Source organism: Puntigrus tetrazona, chromosome 6 (genome assembly GCF_018831695.1).
Source record: "Puntigrus tetrazona isolate hp1 chromosome 6, ASM1883169v1, whole genome shotgun sequence".
Lineage (NCBI taxonomy): Eukaryota > Metazoa > Chordata > Actinopteri > Cypriniformes > Cyprinidae > Puntigrus > Puntigrus tetrazona.
This window is the reverse complement of record NC_056704.1, coordinates 7,424,517-7,448,039: the sequence shown is the minus strand read 5'-3', so window position 1 is coordinate 7,448,039 and position 23,523 is coordinate 7,424,517. Positions and strand designations below refer to the sequence as shown.

Sequence of the window (23,523 nt, the reverse complement as noted above, 5' to 3'; positions counted from 1 at the left end):
AATCAACATCTATTACTTGCTTCCTTCCTGTATCATCACAGTTGCATTGCCAGAAAGTGTCTATTCTTCTGTGGTCCACTGTCGAATTGGTTAATCTTACTTTTGTCTAGACTACTTACGTCTGACACCTTCAGATATTTACATTATTGCAGTGCACAACACAGCATTAAACAAAGATGTAAACAAAGCACATTGCTTCATAAAACCATTACAATTACTTGAAGCACGGTCAACATCAATAATGTTTAGCCAAGTTAAACAATCAGGTCTTTTTTTTAAAGGCTGAAAAATCATTAAATCACACAGGACGAGGTCACCTGGTTTGCAATCGTACAAAGACAATTGCTTCAGGACCAGAAGAAAGAAAACGGATATCATGCGCCGTATGAAATATATATTTTGTTACAAATCATAAACCGGCAATAAATCTATACAAGTGCGACCATTATTAAACAGGATTCTATTTTTCTGAACCGCCTATTTTACCATTTACTGAACTTAAAAGAAGCATATTTTATTACAATTTATTGCTCACGTTACATGTATGATAACTTGAATACATTTTTTAAAGTACTGTAAAATATCGAGAAAGCATTTAAATAAATAAGAGCAATGACAACTGCTAGACATTCAGCATGCTAATTTTCTTCGCTAAAACTATATCTAATTAATAAGACAATGCATCATATTTTTGTACACAGACACAATTCCAAAATTGCCTAAATACAGGTTGCTTACTAGAATGCTTTTTTACTGCAGAGACCTTCGGTGCAGACAATAAATACAGTTTACAGAGAAGCCCCCGTTGGGTGAAGCTTTGTTTTGTTTTTTCTGTTAATCTATGGAATTAATACGTTGAACTGGCTTTATTACACTACATGTAGTTCAGCAATCTGCATCGTTTCCCAGATGAGGCCCAAAAAGCAATTTAAGAATGTCTTAGATGAACAGAGCATAATACGACTTCAGGAGGTTGTCATGGTTGAAGGGTCAGTCCACATGGCTGCCACATCTCTGAACCTGCAGAAAGTAGCATTGTGTTAGCGTGCACCACGTCGGAGTCAATAGCCGGGTTTCCATCCAAAGTTGTGAATTTAAGTTAATTGGAATATTTCATAGAACATTAGCGCATAAGCACAGAAATTTGGCAGAACTCTAGTGCGATGCTTCGTTCAAAACGCACATAAAAACAGGCTGATGGAAACATAGCTAATCACAAGTGTTCACAAGAAACAATTTTAAAGGCTCTTCTGTTTAAAAAAGGTAATACTCAATCAACACAAACTCAAAAATAGGTACATAGGAAAAACAGGACAATAACATTGTTAAATCCAAAATGTTCGCACACTATCGGTCCATGCTAAATATAGAAATGTATTATTACAAGTACAACCGATGTTTCTATCCACTGACCTTCATCTTTAAAAAAAATATTTTTTTCACTAATAAATTATTTGTATAGTATTTACATGCACCGTTACATATTATAGCTTGCTTTGAATCCCACCTGGCATTTATAAGGTACTGTGCCAGGCTGATGTTGGCAGGTGTTCCCGTAATGGTGATCTGACGGTCTGATGACCCCTCCATGGCATTAGCGATTTTGATTTGAGCTCCAGACATTTGACGGATTTCATTAATTTTGGTGCCTTGACGTCCGATTATGCAGCCTATTAGCTGGAAACATACAGACAGATAGAAGTCAGTCTGGAAAATCAATAGCTCTCCCATAAACGCTTAATCCACCCCGAAATGAACATTTTGTCATTAATTACCATGTTGTTCCAAACCCGTAAAAGCTTCACTTGGTGCTGAATCTTTAAAAAAAGGTTTTTTTAATACAAAGAGTATTCTTACAGCGCCATAATAGTAAGCTTCGATCAATGATGGCAGATGAAGCAGATGAAGAAGAAGATTGTAATTGTTTGGGAGTCAATGGGACAGTCGCAAGCTTGCTGGTTTTCATCAAAAGTATCTTAAATTAAAGCTTTTACGGGTTTGGAACAACATAGAGTGACAAAATTTTCATTTTGGTGTGGAGTAACCCTTTAAATTCAATACAACCGCCCAACGCATTACTGAAGACAAAGAAAGCTGCTCACATCATTTGGAATGGTGAGTTCATGAGTACTGGCCTGTGAACTGGCATCCACACCTAGAAACAGAAACACAGCCAAACAACTGAGAAACGCAGAGCAATTAGTTTTTCACAATATTAACCATTTTAAAACTGTACATATAAAATATATTCATGGTGTAGGACGTTTCCTGATATCATGTCTTTACCTGCTCATTTAAGGAATGTTTCTATACACTCTCAGGTACAAAAGCTGCCGCTGGGTGGTATCTTTTTAAAAGGTAGCTACTAATGTGTCACTTAGGAACTAATGCATATTTTAGGTATTAATATGCAACCCATCCAGGGGGAGAAAAGTGAAAGACAAAAGTGAATGAAAGACCTACAGGTATATAGTGAAGGGTGTGTAGCGGGAGGGTTGGGTACGTACCAGGAAAGCGGGGTGGTCTGTCCGAGGAGGTAAAGGGGTTTGCTGCATAGCCAGCTGATGGAGCTTTGTCAACTGCTGGGGGAGGGAGGAGGGTCAGTACACCTAAAGTTATGATTAAATAAAGGAATCCTGCTTGGACCTTTACAAACTCATCTAGACACTAACAAGGGGAAGCTGTGAGAAATCTCATATACAACTGTCTTTTATTAAAAACACAAAAAAAATCTATTTATCAGTTGTATAATTTTTAATAAAGCAGGTCATGAAAAAAAAAAAAACAAAGGTTAACAAGAAGGCTACACTAAAGAGGGAGAAAGGATTAGACGGTACTTTGTACTCACGTCTGGGTGTGGGATGGCGTATTGTCCCTGTATAGTGTAGGCCTAAGAGAGACGGACAGATTCTTTTATGTACACAGAGGGGGCAATACACATATAATTATGTGCATGTATTAGTTTATTGAATTGCTGTAATTATGTTTAATAATAATCAAATATTGCAAGTGTCCATTAAGTAAAAACAGCTTTGTTTTGGTTTGCTCAGTCTATTTCAACTATCTGTCTGGATTCCAAAATGCATTTGTCCACACAATATTATTTGTATATTACATTTTATGATTCTGCACAATGCATTCGCTTATGGGTGGGAATGCATTTCCTTTCATCTGTTTTATCCAGTTAATAAATTAATTTATTACACTTCACTAACTGATTGAATAGCATTTGGCTTTGTGCGTGAACTGAATTGCTGTTGATGAAAATTCAACTGGCTTTTGTCTTTCTGTAAACTGTAAAAATAACCTTGAAATTAACAGTAAAAGACTGTTAAAACGCTACAGTAAAAACCTTCCGGACTGGAACACGGAAGCACGCAAACAGAAGTCTGAATCCTTCGTGGCTGATCGGTTACTCAGGAAAATGGTGGATATAAGGTGAAAACTGGACTGCATTTTATGGTAGTTATAGTAGTTAATAGTGAAATTACAGCATGCAAATGTAAATTTAAGTTAAAACCTAAAATGTCGCTAAACGGTAAAATTTTTGCAACCACAGCTGCCATTTACTGTAAATTTTACAGATTTGTTTGGCATTAAATGAATTGCATTTAAAATATAACAGCATTTTTTTATATTGGTTTAAGTAATTCATTAAGTTTTACATTTATCACTTCAAGAGATATTACATATCATAGCACTTAAGGTGAGAAATTATCTGACTAAATTGCTCACCTCCAACCAGTCTACTTTTATATAATAGTGCTACTGTATGTTGGCATGTACTGTACTGTATGTCTGTACCTAATGTGCCTATTGACCATACTCACAGGCAGAGGCTGATGCTGCAGTAACAGGCTGAGGTTGGCTGTGGCTGGTGCTGTCAGAGTGTCTGCTCTTACCTGGCCCCCAGAGAAGATGACGGGTGCCGTGGCGGGCTTTGGCCTGTATGGAATTGTGGCACCTTTGGGTGGGGACTGGCAAAGTGAAGTTCAAATAAAGATAGAAAAGATGAAAATGAAGAAAACAAGCGAGGGAAAACTATAACAGAACAGACCGTAATGCATGCAGTAGATGCTGTTTTGGTTACCAAAACGAGACGGTCAGTGAGGTTTGACATTAGTTGATGATGAGGTTTATGTTGCAGTATTTGATATATACATCCTGTGCATGCATGTGCTGATCAGTGTTTGGATTTGATCTGAATGTGGATATAGTGTTTTCTACATGGATATCGTGATTTCTATCCGTTCATTATATTAGCCTTTTGTAGCTTGAGAGTCGCCCACAGAGTCGCCCAAGACATGGCCGTAACCATGTCTTAACATTTGGAAGGTATCAATTTCAATAAAAACTATGTGTTTTTGAAGTAACTAAATTCAGTTGGATGATTAACACACGCACATAGGCCTATTATCTCTATCTGTACCTGTCTTGAAATGGGCATAATTGAGCAACCCCAACTTTTCTGATTTGAATGGCTAACAGGAGTACTGTGTAAAGGAGGGCAGAGTAACAATTTCATATATTTGGGGGGACATTTGGTCATTTCTAAATATTAGTTGGGACTCGGTGTCCTCCTCAGTGTCTATGGTGGTTATGGCCCTAGTGAACTGTACCTTAAAGCAATTGGCATTTCTCTATTCCTTACCTCCAACATGACCACACAGATCTGCTTCACACACTGGATAATGGCCTCTGGAGCACCTGAGATAGTGACTGCCCGTTCAGTAGAATTAGGCAACATGTCTCCAGCCACTTGCACTTGAGCCCCTGTAGACTGGAGAGCGATCACCACACATTCAGCCGGGATCGAAACCCCTACTTTTCGTTTAATCCATGTAAAAGCGTTTTGCTGTTGTCGATGAGTAGCAATGACTAATTGCTTTAAATAATTGTGCATTAAATAATTGCTGCACTTTATGAAATATGTGGATCATAAAGAAATTCTAAGATTGAACAGACCTCCCTCATCTCCTTGATCTTGGAGCCTCCTTTCCCAATTAGAGAGCCACATTGACTGGCCGGCACCACCAAGCGCAAAGTCACTGGAGGCTTACTAGTAGCCTGGCTATTGCTCATAGAGTTAATGATATCCTATGTAGGACCAAAACATGAATTATTATTACCGTTACAATTTCAAATGATTTCTTTTGGGGTTTTACTAATATTTTTAATTAGAAAAAGGTCTCATACTTCCTCAAACTTGTATGCGATCATGGCGAAGGCCTTGAATATGGCATCTGTGGGTCCTGTGATGGTAACTATTCGTTCTGGGCAATTCCCCTCTGAAATATTTATGCGTGCATTACTCTGTAGAAACAGATTGCATTGTTTGTTAATAAACATGGTACACTTATCATCAGCAACTTATATGACTTGTAATGTTACTTACATCCTCTCGCATCTTTTTCACAGTTTCCCCTTTCTGTACACAATAAATACAGTTTTGATTAAATGCATATGTTAATGATTGTACAATTAAAAAAAAAGAGACATTTACAAACAAGCACGTCTGAATGTGGGTTTTTTTTTACCTTGCCTATAATGCTGCCAACCTCCTGCAATATAAAAATGATAATGTGTTTATTGTAGTAACAAACGTACAATTCATTTATTATTGCACAATCTAGCTAACACATGGGTGCATAACACAGATCACAGATTTTATCATTTAAAATGTTTTCTGTGATTGGTTCTCTTATAAAATATAGTACTATGTCCACAATCTGTTGTTTGACTGGTGAAATGATTTCCGTAGTGCAGTAAATTATGTATGTGAAAGGTTTACATGAGAACCATGTTCTTTCACCTTGCCGTGCATGAGGAGTCTGATAGTCAGAGTGACATTGAGACCTCCTTCAGACTGAACTTTGTTGGGCTCCATGGTGAGGATTTAGGACTGGTTGAATTAGTTAGGATCTCACAGGAGCAGTTAAGGAATGCAGGGGCCGGTGGTCACCACACAGTCACCTACATGTTTGAAAGAAGCCAAAAAAAAAAGATGAAAGGTTTACAATTGTTTTTATTTTAAAACAAAAGCAGATTAAAATGTACTATTATACTGTACAACCCAGCAAGTTAGGATTTTTAAGGAATTGGTTCAAACTCTATCCATTAAGGTCTGAAAACCAATAATGTGTAGTGTGTACCTATTTTATTTGAGCGCACTGAAAAAGTATACTTCTTAAAGGGGACATTGGGTACAAAATTCACTTGGGGTTCGCACATGGGGTTCACACATGGGGTTTTCATATAAATGTGTGTTAGCAGTGAGTGAAAACAATCACCCTACAATGATAAAAATCCATTCACTCTTTTTTAATCACTAAAAAACCTAAACAGTCTCAATTATGAAACGGTTTGGATTTTTTACGACCAAGCCACTACCACTGATCATATTTCCACCCTCAGACCCGTGTCTGTAGTGACAACAGTGTCTCATATTTGGGTGTAGTGGAAGTGTCTTCATTTTCTACTGACATGAGCGCCATCGAGCATGCACTGAATTAGTTTTATTTTGATTGATGGTAATGTTGACGTGAACCCTGGCATGGGCATGTTTTTATTACATTGATAAAGGCGGTTCAGAATTGAAATATCTTTGGACTGTTGCTGCATCTTGATGAAAATATGCCCTGCACCAAATCTAACTATAAACCTACCTGATAGTGAAAACTGATATAAAAAAGCATTTGTTGATGCATCAGTGCCATTCAATTTCCTTTTACGCAGGAAGTTTTTTTTTTTACAGTTTGTCGAATCGTAGCTACACAGGATTCAGCCCGATGCTCCCTGAGCTACCGGAGAAACCCATGGATATGAAGCTGGATATGTGTGATGCTAAAGCTCAAAAACAGCAGTTTTCAAATATCCATGTCACATCTTTGGACTCTGTGTTGTTGTTTTCTTGTCCCACGTGCTCTGTGCGCCCCACTTTTCGTTTCAGTTAATTGTATCATTGTCTTCAGGTGTGTCTCATTAATTTAGTAATTTTCTTTGTGTATTTAGGTCCAGTTTGTTTCTGTTGAGTTTGTCCGATCGTCGTCTTTAATATGTGTGGGTTTTGACGCTTTATTAATTGAAACTCTAAATTTGTGTGAAAAGAATTTAAAAGGTGTCAGAGTACTGCCTCATGTTTTTTTGGAAACTGCAGTGATATGTACTTTGTACGTATTTCGTGTCTCGCTAATAAGTCCATCAAGGTACGTTCATGCCATGAGACCCGGTAGCAAGTAGGGTTGCAACAACTAATGACTAAAATCGATTATTATCGATAATGAAAATAATCGACAACGATTCTCATTATCGATTAGTCGGGTCTGCCCACAGTGCACGTCTGACTTCAGCCGGACATGTCAAATTCCAGCATTGAGTAACGCATTGATATGGACAAAATCAATCTATAATAGTGAAGGAAACAGAATGGGATGCTGAAGGGAGAATTACGTGAACAAACTGCTCAAACCATGAGAATAAACTTTAATGTAACTGTCAGGCGCTTTGGCAGATTGCGCGTTCAGCTCAAAATTCTAGGTTTATGGTCATATCTTTTAAATGTCACAAATTCACGCGAGCATTTCCATTTTTGCATAAAGGTCCGTCCTGATAGCAAGTCTTTACTGAATGAGCGCCGGCGAACAGAGGAGTAAACCATAAACTGCTGAAATATCTGTTGTTGAATATTAAATTAAGGTATGAAGGAAACATGTGCACGTATTTTATGAGGAACAGTAAAGGGATACAGCATGTAATTATGAATATAAATATTAGACATTTGATAAACACCTTTTATAAGATAAAGAAGTGACTGTGAAGAAATTACTCTCACCCGTTGTTTGTTTTCGTCCTTATTATATTCACTATTGTTTTATTATTAAATAGTTTTTAATTGTAATAATCAATAAAGTTTAAGAATTGTAAACAGTATTAATGATTACCAAAATATTTTTTAGGAGGTTAGTCCTTCAATATGCGTAAGTTGGCTATTTGTATATAATTATCGCTCTTAGTCAAAAGTACATAAACAATGCCAGCAAGAATATATATAATAATCGTTACTTGCAGCCCTAGTAGCAAGTAAATGTGTTTAATTTGTTTATTATGCTCTTGAAAGCATAAAATACAGGATATAGTAGTTACTAATTAAAGGATTGTGTGCATTACAGTAATGTCATCAGCCGGTCAGAGATTATCAGCATGTCGGGACATCCTTTTCTTGTGGCTGCATCATTACACTGCTGAGATGACTGGTGCAAATAAACAATTAATATGAATAACATGCTTTTATTAAATAAGAGCGAATAGACTGTTAAAACGAACACATTTACGAAAAACAATGTTTTCTGAATTTAACGTGCAATAAGTTGCATGTCAAAAAGTGTTTGAATGTTGCTCTGCCCATCACAGACCAGCAGGCAGAGGTAACAGGGCACAGAGAGAGACGGATGAGATCTACAGCCAGATGTCCTCCAATCTCCCACAGGACACCAGATTACATAAAGACTTTAATCCAGATTAACAACATCCAGGGTTGATGTCTAGTCCTAACAGCAAAAATAATCTACAGAAATCCGGTACGATCGTGCCAGGCCTAGAAGACCAGAAGCTGACGGCAAATAAATAAACATCCTGGGTTATATAAAAAGAAGAGGTTGGAAGATGTAGAAACGGTTCACATCTTGATCTGTTCATTTTTCAAAAGCTCAAGAAATTTGTGATTAAAACAAATCTTAAAAGCTCAAGAGCACGAACAGAATATACATTTTTTTGAAGAAGAGAAGTAATGTTAACGTGGGATGAGCCATTAATCACGAGGAGGATTATACACTAGACCCTTTCATGAGGGCCAATCAGGCTGAAACAGATGGCATTATTTTGCGCCAAGGGGATCATAGATGAATTGGGTCTGATTCTGAAATACCTTTGCATCCATAATGTCTAAGAGGAAAGGACGCGCTAAAGAGAGGCTTTGGCATTGTTATGTCTAATTAGAGTTTCACTTCTGTCTGATGTGAGGAGGTTGTGTAGAAACCAAAATGGTCACATATGGCAGCGTTTGAGGCATGTTTGCCTCAAATTAGCAAATTTTCTTTTTTCTCGTTTTCAAACCGTTTCTGAAACTGATACAAACGTCTATACATTAATACAGACGTTTAAACAATGCTAAATCCAGGTTTCTTGTTTTCATTAATAACAATAAGTCAGTTATGTTGCAGATCTCGGGGACTGAATCACGCCGATGCACCAAAGCAATGATTTTTTCAATTAGTTCTCTAGTTTTGCTGCTTGAGTCATACAAAGCTTTCATGCCTATAACCATTGTGTTTGTGACGACAGCTTGCTCATGGAGAATTCATGGTGGAAAAATGTCATTGCTTCTGATAGCTGGGATGAAGTTGTCTGTAACTGCTGGTCTGGGATAAGTTTCATAAAGCCAAAGATTAGTGAAATGCAAAAGCCGAGTCTACGTCAGTGATTGCAGACTGATTAACTTACAAAAAAATGATGTATATATTCTAGATTTAAATACAGTTTATTTTAGAACTACCTTCCTCTATGAAGTTTTTTTCCCAAAGTATATCCTTGGCCATTTACTTTTTTTCCCCGACGCATTTACATCCAACCCAAAAGGTAAATTGAAAAGATCAGGGGTGATTTATTTTTTGGTTCTTTCAAGCCAGCAAGATCATGCTTTGTATGATATTTCTTTGTTAGATACTACTGCACATATTATTAGGTAATGGCATTGTATCACTGAATACACAGTTATAATTTATTCAAAATTCAACCGTGTAGAGTCTACTCTAGCCACTGATGTACTTACAGTATACAGGTGGTACAATACACATTACCTGAGGTGCTGTGCCCTACACATTACAGTATGTCCACAGTTTAAGCACCCCCTCTAATTTCAGAAGCATCAACAGTCACTTTGGCCTATGCGCAGCATTGTAAGAGCAGCATTGCTCATGACATCTGATTGGGAAAGTGGGTCAAGCTTTCTACTAAAGAGCTTCTGGCCTCTTCCTCTGTAGCGGCTATCAAATTAAGCACGCTTTGTGCATGACTGAGCAATGCTCAGAAAAAGCTCCCCCCGTTTCCATTGCGCATCTCTGCACGGCACTCAATGTAGAAAAATGAATTGTTAGAAGAGGGTCTTCCCTCTCTGCACTGCGACTGAGGTTTTAGATCCAATAAAGAGTGACGTCTCTTATTTAAACCTACTGAGGCGTGAACTGCATTACATACAGAAAGAAGATATTAACAATGAATCCATTAAAGAGAGACCACTTTATTTGTATTGTGAACATGTCCATTTTTATTTGTTTTTAGTAACTGGCTGACTTGCTAGACATATGAAGGCATATTATTATTATTATTTTTTGGTATTTAGTGTCTCAGATCATCGTTTTAATTATTGTCCTATAATATCATGTCGCATTCTGGTAACAAATATTATTTTTAGTACGCAGAATTTCATAGGAATAAACACAAGATTATTGTGACTGAACGCAAACGGAAAACATTTAGGGAGCTAATAAAGTTAATAAACCCCTACTTGTTAGATTGAATTTCAAGAAGAGTCACAAGTAAATCAAATAATGTTCTCAAACCTGTGATTAAGCCAAGAAATATAACATTTATTTTTGCAGACAAATATTTCAAAGGTGGTTCTGAAAAGAAGGACCGTCTGTGCTGCAAACGAACTGCAATGAAATTAACTAGATGTCATTGAATTATTTTTTTTATGTAAATGTTGCATTTTCATGGATTGCCAAAATGTCTTTTAAAAAATATAAATCCCTAAAGAACCACATATCCTGAATCATCCTAGTATATCTAAGAGCATGAATCGATATCGCTGTTTTATGAGGATGATAATCAGGATAATGACTGTGCCGATATTTTCAGTTCTGTGGAGCAGTGCCACCTTAACTCTCTGTCACACACGAAGACGGTGCAGATATCCACACACAGGTCTTGTGGTAATCGGCCAATAATTCAATTATCTTACAGAAGCTTAGTTAAACGTACACATTGTTGTGCTGACAGCAGTGAGGAAGAAATTAAGGACATCTAATTGACCAATTTTCCCAAGAGATAGCCACACTTTCTACGAACGCGCATTGTTCTTTTGTATTTGTTTAATTAGGTGTAGTGACTCATTTAGGAATGTCTTTGAAAATCAAATCCAACCATTTCCGAACAATGTCCAGCAATGTTTAAACAATAGTTGTGGCGATTCGTGAATTAATGATATGTTTGACCCGCGGTCGGCCTAGGAAACTAAACTAGTTTCAAAGCAAATACGTTGAAGGTATTGTAGATCAGCGTCTAGACTAAAATTTTGTAGTGCTATTTATAGCATGATCAACCAGAATTATGTATAACGTCAACATGTACGGTATATTTTTGTTTTCAATCAAAAGTAGTACAAATATGCAATAAGAATTTACAATTATCCATTTCCTTTAAAAATTTAAACGCATATGATAATAGATATCCAAAGCAAAACATCCTTCTGAAACATTCTCAGAAAAGAATAAAAACAGAAGATTGAAAAGAGGCTTTACCTTTGGTGCTACTGCGAACAGATGGCCACCACTTTCGATGTTTGCGAAAAGATTAATAAAAACAGGACGACGGGCAAAGGGGAAATTATTTTACCCTATCTTCTCGGTTAACTCAGATTGAAAGGTGGCATCCAATTGGCTAGAAGATGGAGTCATGTGAACACAATGTCACAACACGTGACTTTCTCACGAAATGGAATGATGGCAACAACGCAACTGGACCGAAGCGTTTTTGGGGTTTGATTTGATCTTCAGACAGTGTTGTGAAATGCTGAAAGCGGGTCAGGAGACCATGGGCGCAGGGGCACAGGGGTTTCCCCTCCTGCGAGATATCCAAATCTGTCCAATCAAACACCCTGGCGATTCAGCAAAAACAATTGGATGGTGCTCATCTGTGTCATTCGTGTTCTTTACCCTGAGGGTGTCCCGGTTATGATAATAGATATTTACTCTTAGAATGAGTAACAAATCTCCTAATCACCTCCTGCCCCACATCCCCAAACAAAGCAGTGTTTCAAATCAAAGGAGTATAACAGGTACCAACTTAATTTGCAACAAGGACCACTTCCTTGATTAAAATTGAGAGGGTATTTACATCTTTACATTCTATAGCACACAGGGATGAATTAAGGCTGTGCATTATGTTATGTCGTTGCCCCAGTGTACCCTACAACACTTTCAATTCTGTGCTCCAGCCAGCCCAGAATTACAATGAGCTTTAGCATTCTCCTCCATGGATTAAGTGACCCAGAGCAAATCCATGGCAATGTTAGGACAGTTGTGGAGGGATTATGCTTCAGTCATTATGACTGAAGTGCTCTGTTCAGACAGTCATTGTATATCATATATATATATATATATATATATATATATATACCCCACAAATAATGTGTTTTGTTTCCTAATTTATTGTAATTGCTCCAAAACCAAGTGATTGTAGTTTTTTCTTTGGGATTTTCCTTAAGCTCTTTCGTATGCATGCTCACACTAGTTTTATTAATATAAAATCGCAAGTTTTTTTAATGTTAGACTTTTGAGAAACTTTACAAATTTGTTTCTGATGTTCGGTTGCGAGCATAATCGAGGGTGATACGCAGCCTGCTGTCTATTCAATGGCCCCTGGGAAGATGACACAAATAGAGCATTAAATTTGTTCCACATTGAAATAGGCAATGCAGCGAAGCTCCAGACTGTTGTGAAGAGAAAAGCTGCCCAATCAAAAGAAATAAAGTTCATGTTAAGGCATCTTTGGTGTAATCTGCCATGCAATCACTTTCCAACCCCCTTCCTCTTCAGAAATATGATGCTAAGCCTGTATCTGGACTGAATGACAACTCGGACGCCAAACTCTGGGTCAAAATAGGGATTTATATCTAATTATCGCTGCAAATTTAGAACGGTATCTTTTGAGGTTTATTATAACTTTATACTTTTTGACACCTAAAAATGATCATGCATTTTAATGAACAACATTTCGGTGTGTGCATTTGTTTGATTTGAAGTAGGGGAAACCAGGGAGGTATATGACAATTTTTCTTAACCTTGAAGCTTTGAAATTGCAACATTCACAAGCAACGACACCTTCACATGGCACGCTTCCTCCAACTGAAACATGACAAACACAGCTCTTATGGGTTTATAAATGTGAAAAATATTTTTTTTTCTAAAAAATTGATTATACTTTCAATAAAATGTCCAACATATTAGGAACACTTTTAACTTGAAATTTAGCTTACCTGTCAAGAATAAACTAATTCATTGTAACAAATGAAACATAAACATTCCATCAAATTTCTCTAGCTAATGATTTACCTCTTCTGTCTCTGTATATACTGGCAGGTTTTCAAATTTGGGTTTGAACTTCTGTACATATCTATGAGCTAAACATTTCTGCCTCAGCCTGTTGCGATAACCATGCCCCAGACTCTTGCTCTTGGCTTGGCAAAGATATGCATATATATGCATATGGCAGGTATAACACATATCCAATGATTGGATGAACATTTTTGGATACTGTTCTCTGAGGTCCACTCATAATGTTATCGATATTATTACATTAAAAAGCATCACAATTTAGAAGTAACAAGCTATTTTTTGCAGTGTTTTCCACCCCCTTCATCAGGATGCTGAATAGGTGAGGTATGGCAGACTCTAATGTAAATGTGTACTGCTATTATTGGCTAATAAAACAATGGTTTTCCAGCATCTGTAAAACTGCGTTTTTCCATCTAAATTACGACCTATGCCTACATCATCTAATGCAGAAATATTAATTCATGCGTTTATGACCTCAAGGTTAGATTATTGTAATGCTTTATTGGGTGGTTGTTCTGCACGCTTAATAAACAAACTTCAGCTAGTCCAAAACACAGCAGCCAGAGTCCTTACTAGAACTAGGAAGTATGATCACATTAGCCCGGTTCTGTCAACACTGCACTGGCTCCCTATCAAACATCGGATAGATTTTAAAATCTTATTAATTACCTATAAAGCCCTGAATGGTTTATCTCCTCAATACTTGAGCGAGCTCTTATCAGATTATAGCATGTCCACTGTGTTCTCAAAACTCTGGCCGTTTGATAATACCTAGAATATCAAAATCAACTGCAGGCGGCAGATCCTTTTCCTATCTAGCACCTAAACTCTGGAACAATCTCCCTAACTCTGTTCGGGAAGCAGACACACTCTGTCAGTTTAAATCTAGATTAAAGACACATCTTTTTAACTTAGCCTACACATAACACACCAACACACCTTTTATTATTCAAATCCATTAAAGGATTTTTAGGCTGCATTATTTAGATTCTCTGGAACCAGGAAAAACTACTCATAAAACACAATGTACTTGTGACATCGTAAGAAGAATGGCATCTATGCTAATATTAGTCTTGTTTCTTTCTTAATCTGTTTCACAGTTTGTATCCAGACTAGATGGTGGATCACCTAAGAGACCAGATCACCAGATCCTGATGCACACACACACTAAGTCATTTACACTACCTGACACAGCTGCATTTAAAACTGAACTGGAAGTTAAGTGCTGGGCGTCCGGTCAGAGGAGAACTGACCCCAACTGAGTCTGGTTTCTCCCAAGGTTTTTTTTTTCTCCAATTCTGTATGCATGGGGTTTTGTTTCCTTGCCGCTGTCGTCTCTGGCTTGCTTTGTTGGGGACACTTAACTTCTAGTGATTATTGTTGAATTGACTACAGAGACCGTCTCTGCATTTAATAAGAAATTGGTCACTCTCGTCATTATACATCCCTGTCATTATACATCCCTGTCATTATACTGTACAGTGCTTTGATGCAACCTGTGTTGTTAAAAGCGCTATATAAATAAAAATGATTGATTGATTGATAATAGTTGTATTTGACAGCATACAAGTAAGTAATAGGTCTGCTGCACTATGATCTGACCAACTAAGGGAAAAAGCAATATAATAAGCAGGTGTTGATCTTATGTGAAAGCAGTGCTTATTATTATTATCATACAGTAGAGTAGAACATAACAAAAAGTGTAAGTGTTTTCAGACTAATAATACCAAGTTTTGAGTTCTGAAACTTAAGATGTTTTTATAGTACAACTTTTTCCATATCAAAAGGTCAAGGGAATTTTGGTTTTCAGTTAATGCCCCTTTTTAAATTAGCGATTGCTATCAGGATGTGAAGCAATTAAAGCCAAGGCAGGCTTTTATTGCTAGTATATTTATAATAAATAAGTTGAAAAAAATGTTTGAATGAATTTGTATTACGTGGGCTAACAACGAAAAAGCAACATAGTGTTTATGTATGTGTGTGTGTGTGTGTGTGTATGCATGTTAGTCAAATATACTTGTGTCGGTCCTCAGCTTTTATACAGTCTTATTTTCTGCAGGTAAATTGGATGAATGCATGACAAGTCAGCATAGTCTTTATCGCACTACCCATGCCGTATTGCCCCGAGCAAGGAGAACAGCGTCTATTCAGTCATCGACAGGCCCTGGTACACATTATTTCAGTGATCTGATGGGCCCAGAGAGGCGTGAAGGACAGAGAAACATCCTATAGGCAAACTCAATACACAGTACAGGCCAAACTCTAAAGTGGTGTTATAAAATAGTCTATATTGACTACATTGTAATTAGCAAAACAGATTTATTTCACTAATGAAAATATACTTCAACCTGATGAGTATTGATTTTTTTGAACATGTAGTGGTACAGGCATGCCATTTCATAACCACTGTTTTAAAACAACAGAGACAGTAGTGAGGACAGTGAGCCTGATGCTTATGAAAGTAAGAAAAAGTGGAAATTCTCCAGTTTTAAGGTTTAAACCAGTTCAGGTTTTAAGGTGAAATCCTTAAAAAAGAAGAAGAAGAAAAAAGAAGATAAGAATAATTTTTAACTAGTAATATTTCAATAATACTGGACCTTGCTAAACTAAGGATAGATTTTTATGAGATGACGTTAAAGGATCTTCTAAACAGGATTTGATTGTGATGATTTTTATGCTTGTTTTTAACACCAAAATATGTGCAGTAGAGTAATTTATATACACCATTGGGCTAACATTAAAGAATCACGTGTCCACCTGAACAGCTAGAGGCTGCAGTTCCTTTAGGAACCCTTTAGGAACTCACCCCAACATTATTCTCAGAGGAGCAAAAGACAACTTCTTAAAGTCTTTTAAAGTCTTACTGTCTTCTGGACAGTGGACCATAATGCATGAGCACCGTAGAAAACACATGACATGCTGTTGAAAGTAATATGCTAAATAATTTCATTGAAGCGATTAATAGTTTTGCTTTGAATTGATGTCAGCCATGCTTTGGAAATAGTTTGTTGTTGATGCAATTACAAAACAGGGTGTAAATGTACAGGACAATTGTTGGCACCTGAATTAATTTTACTGTGTGACTCAATATCATAATCTCACTCCTTTGCTAAACTTTAACCTGGCCCACAAAGCAGGTTCACGGAGTACATGGTGCTTCACAGCATTCCAACAATGAAAACTGAGCACCCACCTCAGGTTCTCACTATGTTTAAGGAAGATCCTCTAATGGTGCTCAGATATATTTATCTTACGCGCCCTGGAGCGCCATCTGTTATTAATACATCCTAAAACAACGTATGAACAACAAGAACTACAAATCCTGGAACCAGACCTTCTTCCATACCGTGCTAAGGCGCCCTCCTTTGGCCAAGCATCACAGCACAGCACGCGAGATGCTGTTCGCATTTTTCTTAGCGTTTTTTCTCTTTTGAAATTGCAAGCCTAGAAGCGATGGGTTCTCGAAGGTTCTATCTCCAGTGCTTATAACAGACCCGTTGGAATGCATGTGTGTTACGTTGTGGCCGAAAACCCCCCAGCAGCTTATGTTTTGATGTATTTACTCTGTATAGAATTCATGTTGCAGATAACAAATTGGTATTTCGAATTAGCCTAAACAATTTAATGCCATGTCTGAACAGCAAAAATAAATATACTGTATATATGCAGAATTGGGCATAAAACTCCCCGAGCCTCAACATCGGCTCCACTTTAGTCGTTCAGTTGAATCGAGATTGAATCGTTCTGAATGAATCATTTAGACCGGTTTTGTCAAACGTTCCATGTGGGTGCTCGTTTGAGATTCTTTTTAAAAAGAACGGATTCGTTCATCAACTTAAGATAAGCATCCAGCGCGCATGCGCAGGCTGCGAGTCGTGGGCGCGCGCAACTGCAGGCGTTTGTCTCGTGGATTTTAGTCTGAACTGCTTTCAGTGACATATCTGGAACCGTCTGGTTATCCAGCATACCGATGGGTTAAAAGTCTGTCGCGTTGTTGTCGCTTAAATAACTTGCGCTATAATGTTTTAACTAGCGTAGGTTATAGCTCACCGTCAGCCTCAACAAGAAAGGATTACATTTGTCTGGGAAAGCAACGGGCAAGTTTGTAAAACGGACTACTCGATTCCGTACGTGAATATCGTGCGCAAACAACGATGGGAACTCCGAGACGTTTGTTATCCATCAAGCCAGAAGTAGTCATGGATGCGTGGAGCTGACTTTGCAATGTTAGACATTTAGCTGAGGATACATGCGAGTTCAGAACATTTACAGTAAGTTCATGTGCGTTAGGTACAAGAGCACATGTTTGACTTACTTTGCTATAGAGATGTCAGTTTGATAAGTTAAGTGTGTTTCTCATTTAGTATAAGACACCAGAGCAGAAAATTACAGACTAGGTGTAAATCTTTCTTTATTTTGTTAATTATGTATAGCAATGCTCATTGGGTACATTTTTGCCATATAATATTTAGTTATTTTTGTTCTTTTTTTTTTTTTTTACAGAGGATCAAAATGTGCGGTCTATTAAGGTAGTCATTTTTAATCATTGGCCTGTTGGAAGTTGGACAGAGGTGAATGCTTACACACAGAGAATGTCAGCTCGTAGCTGTTTAACGCACATCTCAGCACCCAGTAGTTAACACCACACATGCCTTAGGATTTACTGGCTCATGCAGTCGCTTGTTTGTCGCCGTTCTTTGGAATACTTCGAAGCCTTCCAGCTGTGAAGTTTGAGGATCGACATCATTAAATAGTTCAGCTTTACACCGTCGTTATTGCTGTAACATGGTTGAAATGATTCCATGCAACGAAAGGACAGAGAGGACGTTAAGGAGGACACGAGGACTGATGGCAATGGACACACTGTGGAAGGAAATGTGGCTCCCAGAGCTGGTCAACAGCAAACCAAGGAAGATCCGGAAACCCAAATGCAGAAGACCAGAACCTGGATCTGGTCGGTGGTTTATCTTTGTTCTATGGTTTCATGGTGCAGCTTAAAAACCAGAGAGCCGTTTATCACACCATACATACTCAGCACAGAGAAGGAGCTTCACTAGTAAACGGGTGCGGTGCTATTCTACTACTCAAAAAACCCCCTTGCATATTTCGAATATGAACTCATTCCAATGCCCAGTGAATTATAAAGCAGTGTTTTTTAAAAATGTAGGCGTATGTGTTTCTTTGTTGTCAACATGACTCTGTGGCGGAGTTTCCAAACTCTGACACAGCGACTGAGGTCTGGCAAGCCATGTGAGATGTGGTCAAGGTTCACATTCCTCAAAATTAGGTCAGATTTGCTTTGAGGAAGAGTTGAAACGATCGTGTGACTTTATTATATGGATTTATCAGCACAGGTGCTTTTGTTGCAAAACCTCAGAATTAGTATGCAATTGATGGATCTTATCAGGCTCCTAACAGGGTGTTCTGTTATTTTTTTATCATAAAACTAGTCAGCCACACACCAGTATTTTCCGCTTTTTAAATACTGCAAAATAGATACACTAAGTGCCTGTTTGCTTCTCTTTTGGCCCAGTGTTTGCTTCATGGATAAAAGCGTCTGTTTAAGCCCGCGTTTCTCTTTCACGTTAAATATTTTTATTACAGTGTATTGATCTCTTTATTTTATGGCCAATGTTTAGCCTAGCCTTTGGAAATTTGCAATAAATAAAATGATTAATTGATTGCAGTCAGTTACAATTAAGCGAAATTACAAAGGACAATGCTGTATAATAGTCATAAATTAATTTTTGTGAATTGTTGATGTAGCAATGCTATCCAATATATACAAATCCTCATATTGTGAATGATGCTGTGACCTGCATGTTTTGTCCCCCAAAGACTCACTTTTCAAGTGGACTAAAATCCACATTTTAATAATTATATAAAAAAGTATTATCTGGGATACCATGTGTTCTCAATGTCTTCTCTCATTTCTGATGGAATATAGAAGGGCTGGTTTATCTTTTTCACAATGCTCATGTTTTACATGGGGATTAACATTTAAAGTATTCATTATCCACTTTATTTACTGTACATTGGTAGGTAAATGCATTATTGTTATTGACTGCGCGTTGCAATTATGTCTGCTTTTATAATGTCTTTCTCTGGTTTTATAGGTCACCAGCTGAGTGCTTAGTCCTCACATGTTCCTATATGGCGTGCTGGTGCCTGTCTTTCTACTGACGTTACCTGCGATACAAACCTGTGCTGATCGTTCAGAGCATATGAGTCATGTTTCCATTTGGCTCTTGCTGCTTTTAGGAAAGCTCGTTGCTGGAGATGCAGTTTATGGGATTCTTTTATGGCATCCCACCATGGCTGCCCGTGTGGCGTACTCCTACCGTACATTTCGCTCGTACCTGCGACTGTTTATCAGCCAGCGTCGCCAACTATTCCGCTCTTCTGTGCTCATGGGAGTCCTTCACGAGCTCTGTGCTGGGGCAGATATGCTTGTCACTGGGAGATGTATCATACAGGGCGTTAGTGCGATCTCTGAGGTTTGTCACTTTTAGGTTGCTCTTGTCCTTCTGCCTGCAGTGGCCTAAGCGTAGCTTGTTTTCAACCAAGCGCGACTGGAAGAAGGAAAGGAGAGAAGCTGCTCCAATCGGAATTGGCAGAATGGAAGCCTGAAGAAAAGATGGCAGTGGCAGCACAAGGCCCAGTAACTTAAATACCCTCCTGGACCAGGTCCAGTGTTTGTTGAGATGTTGAAGGAGTTAATAGCGTGGTAAAAGTACCCAGTTTAGGCTTTGGAGCTTGTGGTGGGTGTTCAACTCTACTAGTTATTGTTAGTATTATTCTATGTGCACATCCTGTGGAAATAGAGTCTACCCTGCCACAGAGAACAAACATGTTTTACAGGCTGTTGAAGCTGCTTCTACCTTATTAGGTAAGATGGTTAGTGTGTTGTAAGCTGCTACGTTTTTGTTTTTTTGTAAAATATTAAAAAAAAAATCCCTTATCTCAACCACAGAATCAAATTTGAAATAGGTAGCATTATCTGATTTCATAAGCAAATAAATATACAGGCTCATGGCAGGCGTGCATACAAGAGATTAATTAAGTCACTTAAAGACTGATTTAACAATGGTAATGGATTTAGATATAACCTATACAATAAGTTGTGTATGTGACCCTGCCACAGCAAAAAACATTTGGTTAATGATGAATATTGACCTATTGTACATACCATTGCTCCTGATGTAAGCAAGATATAATTTCTGTTAAAAAATGCAGAAATATGTATTGCGCCGAGAAGGTGTCTGTTGGTTCACACAGGCATGAACAGCTGTGTTTAACGGATTCTTTATTGATGACCTTCACTGATCAAGGAATGCGGCACGGTCACTTTGATTGACAGCGTTGATGTAGACATCGGAATTTAAAATGCAAGAGGAATTGCGATTGTATTTGAGTTTGTCAGGCTCATAGCTTGTAAGACATGAGAAATACACATTCAATTTGAAAATAGTCCTGTAAAATCCTTCCATAACACTGGATCACAAAACCAGTCATAAGTTGCATGGATATATTTACTTAATGAGCAACAATACACTGTATGTGTCAGGGTGAGAACTTTTTGCACCCTCCAGATTCCAGATAATTGCAAACAATTTCTCTCAACCACATATTGTCCTCTTCTAACATCAATTGGCTTATTTAAATTTCCAGTATGGATTTTTTTACATCATAATAAAAAAAAAAAAAAAAAAATTGATTTTGTGGTCCAGGGGGCACATTACACTTTAGTCGACAAACTACAGTAATAGATTTTTTGGATGTTGTTACAGTTTAAAGTTGGTCTTGCTGTCTACTTTGCAAATATATAAATGTAAAATAAAAGCTATTTATTAGTTATTGGCCAAAGCATGAAAAATTATCTGCATACTTTTACTGGCCAGAATTTCAGTTTTGCAATGTCCTAATTAGATTTAACAGGTCACTGTGACCTTTTTAATAAGGATTTTGAAGTTTGATCTCCACACAATTCAAAAAATATAATTGAATTCGTCTTCTAAGATGGTTTTACTATTTGTAGAACAAGCCAAAGTTCACGTTCTTCAGCCTTTGAGCTTTGGCATGAGACATGCTTGAAGAGCGCATAACAACATATAAATCAGGATTGCTTAATTCTTATTGGAGTTTCTACAGAGTAAACCAAAGACCTTTATTGGATTGATTCAGCTATGCGCTTAATCAGAGTTGGAGGCTAAGCACTTAGCAGGAAAGTGGCTCTTCAAATTGGGAATGAAGAACCTAGCATAAATGTTTGCAAAACTGCTTTATGAACAGATTTGAACAATGTATGTTGATCAGCACTGCGTGAGTATTACTTGACAATCACCTTCCTTGTGCTCTATAGGTGCAATCCGTCTTTTCACGGCTGGCTATGTGAAAATTGATGAGTCTTTAGTCTGAGCTTGTGATTGGACTGATCCACTACCAGCTGGGGCGGTCTACTGCTTCTCCTTCGTTATCTGTAGATGACATCTGGAGTTTGCTATATGGCATATGTCTTTTTCAGAGCTTCTACCAGTTTCTGGTACCAATCGCTATGTAAAGAGTTACATAAACCTATTGATTCTGTATTATTATTTAAAAGATTTTAAATGACTTATCTTATTAAATAACTTACTGGCGCACATTGCATTGATGTTTTCAAAGAGCACGTTTAAAGGCAGCGTGTATACCTGTGAAAACATTAGATTATTTCCACGGAGAGCAGAACTTTGCTGTTGTATTTGCCCCATGAGGAGCTTTTGATGGAACTAAAACTAACAAAAAGAAAATGGAAGCATCGGTTCTCTGCATTTTTGACTAATCTGGTGTTTTCTTCTCAGTTTCAGATTGCCTCTCTCACTAAAAGAACTTAATGCGCTTTAGTGTTTGGAATGTAAACACTTTTCTTGGGAACAGTTCTGAAAGCGATCATCACTATCATGAAGTGGCAGATAAGAGGGATTGGCTTTGAATGTTCATTCTCAGGTGTGTAAGTTTCTAGATTAACCTCGGTTAATAGTTGAACAGAAAAACAGGACCAGTTATGGATACCTTCTTGTTAATAGAGAAAATCAGGTAATGTTACAGTGCAGAAGGTTTCCTTTATATCGTAACATTACATTGCAGATTTTGGCGGATTCTGTTTCCTTTCTTCTCTTGCAGTTTTTGTTTATTTCTTTTGCTTGGCTCTGTTGACTGCAGTCTATCTGGGCTGTAGTGCCTTTTGTCATCACATGTCACTATGATCCAGAGAGAGCACAGGAGGGGCAAAGGAGTAGCTAGGCCACTGAACTTAATCCCATGACAACCATGGAGGGGGTGAAGACACAATGGCACAAAAATGGAACCAATGTTAAGACATGAGATTCAAAAGTGTGCCTACAAGTGAGTTCCTCCAACTCTCCAACTGTTACTTCCAAAATCAAGACATTTTATTTTATATGCAATTAGCCTTTGTTTTATTATTTGTTTTTGTCAGGAGTAGCGTTAGGTATTTTTAAGCGTCATCAAATTCAATTCGATTTTGTGGAGAAGTAAATTAAGTATTGAGATTGTTTTTAGGATGTGATGTAGCGCAGTCTCAGATTGAGATGTTGTCAGATCTTTGAATTTTTATTGTTTGTATGTCATTTCATGTAGTTTGTCTTTGTTAGGAGTGAACAAAGAAAGTCAAATCATTTTTTTGTAAGGAATATTTGGAAGCCAAACACGGCAAGTTTGGTTCCTACGCCTCTGATAAGTTACTTTTGACTTCAGTATACTGTAAGAGCAGAAGTATTATTTACTAATAATTGAAATGGAAATAATTACTACTGTACAGTACTTTAGATCGAGGTCTCTAATTTGATTGACCAAGCAGGACATCACGAAATGGTGATATTTATGTCCTTATATCTGATTGCTGTCTAGTGGCAGCTGGAGTAGGGTTGGGTGACTTTATTAATTTATTTTGTAACTCCTGGATAGCTCAAAATGGGTTCTGCTCACCAGTAAGCAGGAGTAGATAATGGGAAAACAGTGTTGCTGCCGCTAGCGGAGGGATAACAGAATGTTATGGAACAGGGGATGAAATCGCTTCCATAAACACTTCAGTCTGCGTGCTTGATGACAAATATTTGCCATTGTAAGAAAG

At 37.6% G+C, this 23,523-nt stretch overlaps 2 pseudogenes; one reads left to right on the top strand and one right to left on the bottom strand.

Moving 5' to 3' along the window:
- Nucleotides 1-965: 965 nt before the first annotated feature.
- LOC122347267 lies at nt 966-5,887 on the bottom strand (annotated as a pseudogene).
- An 11,712-nt stretch (nt 5,888-17,599) lies between these two features.
- LOC122346792 lies at nt 17,600-22,673 on the top strand (annotated as a pseudogene).
- The last annotated feature ends 850 nt before the right edge of the window (nt 22,674-23,523 follow it).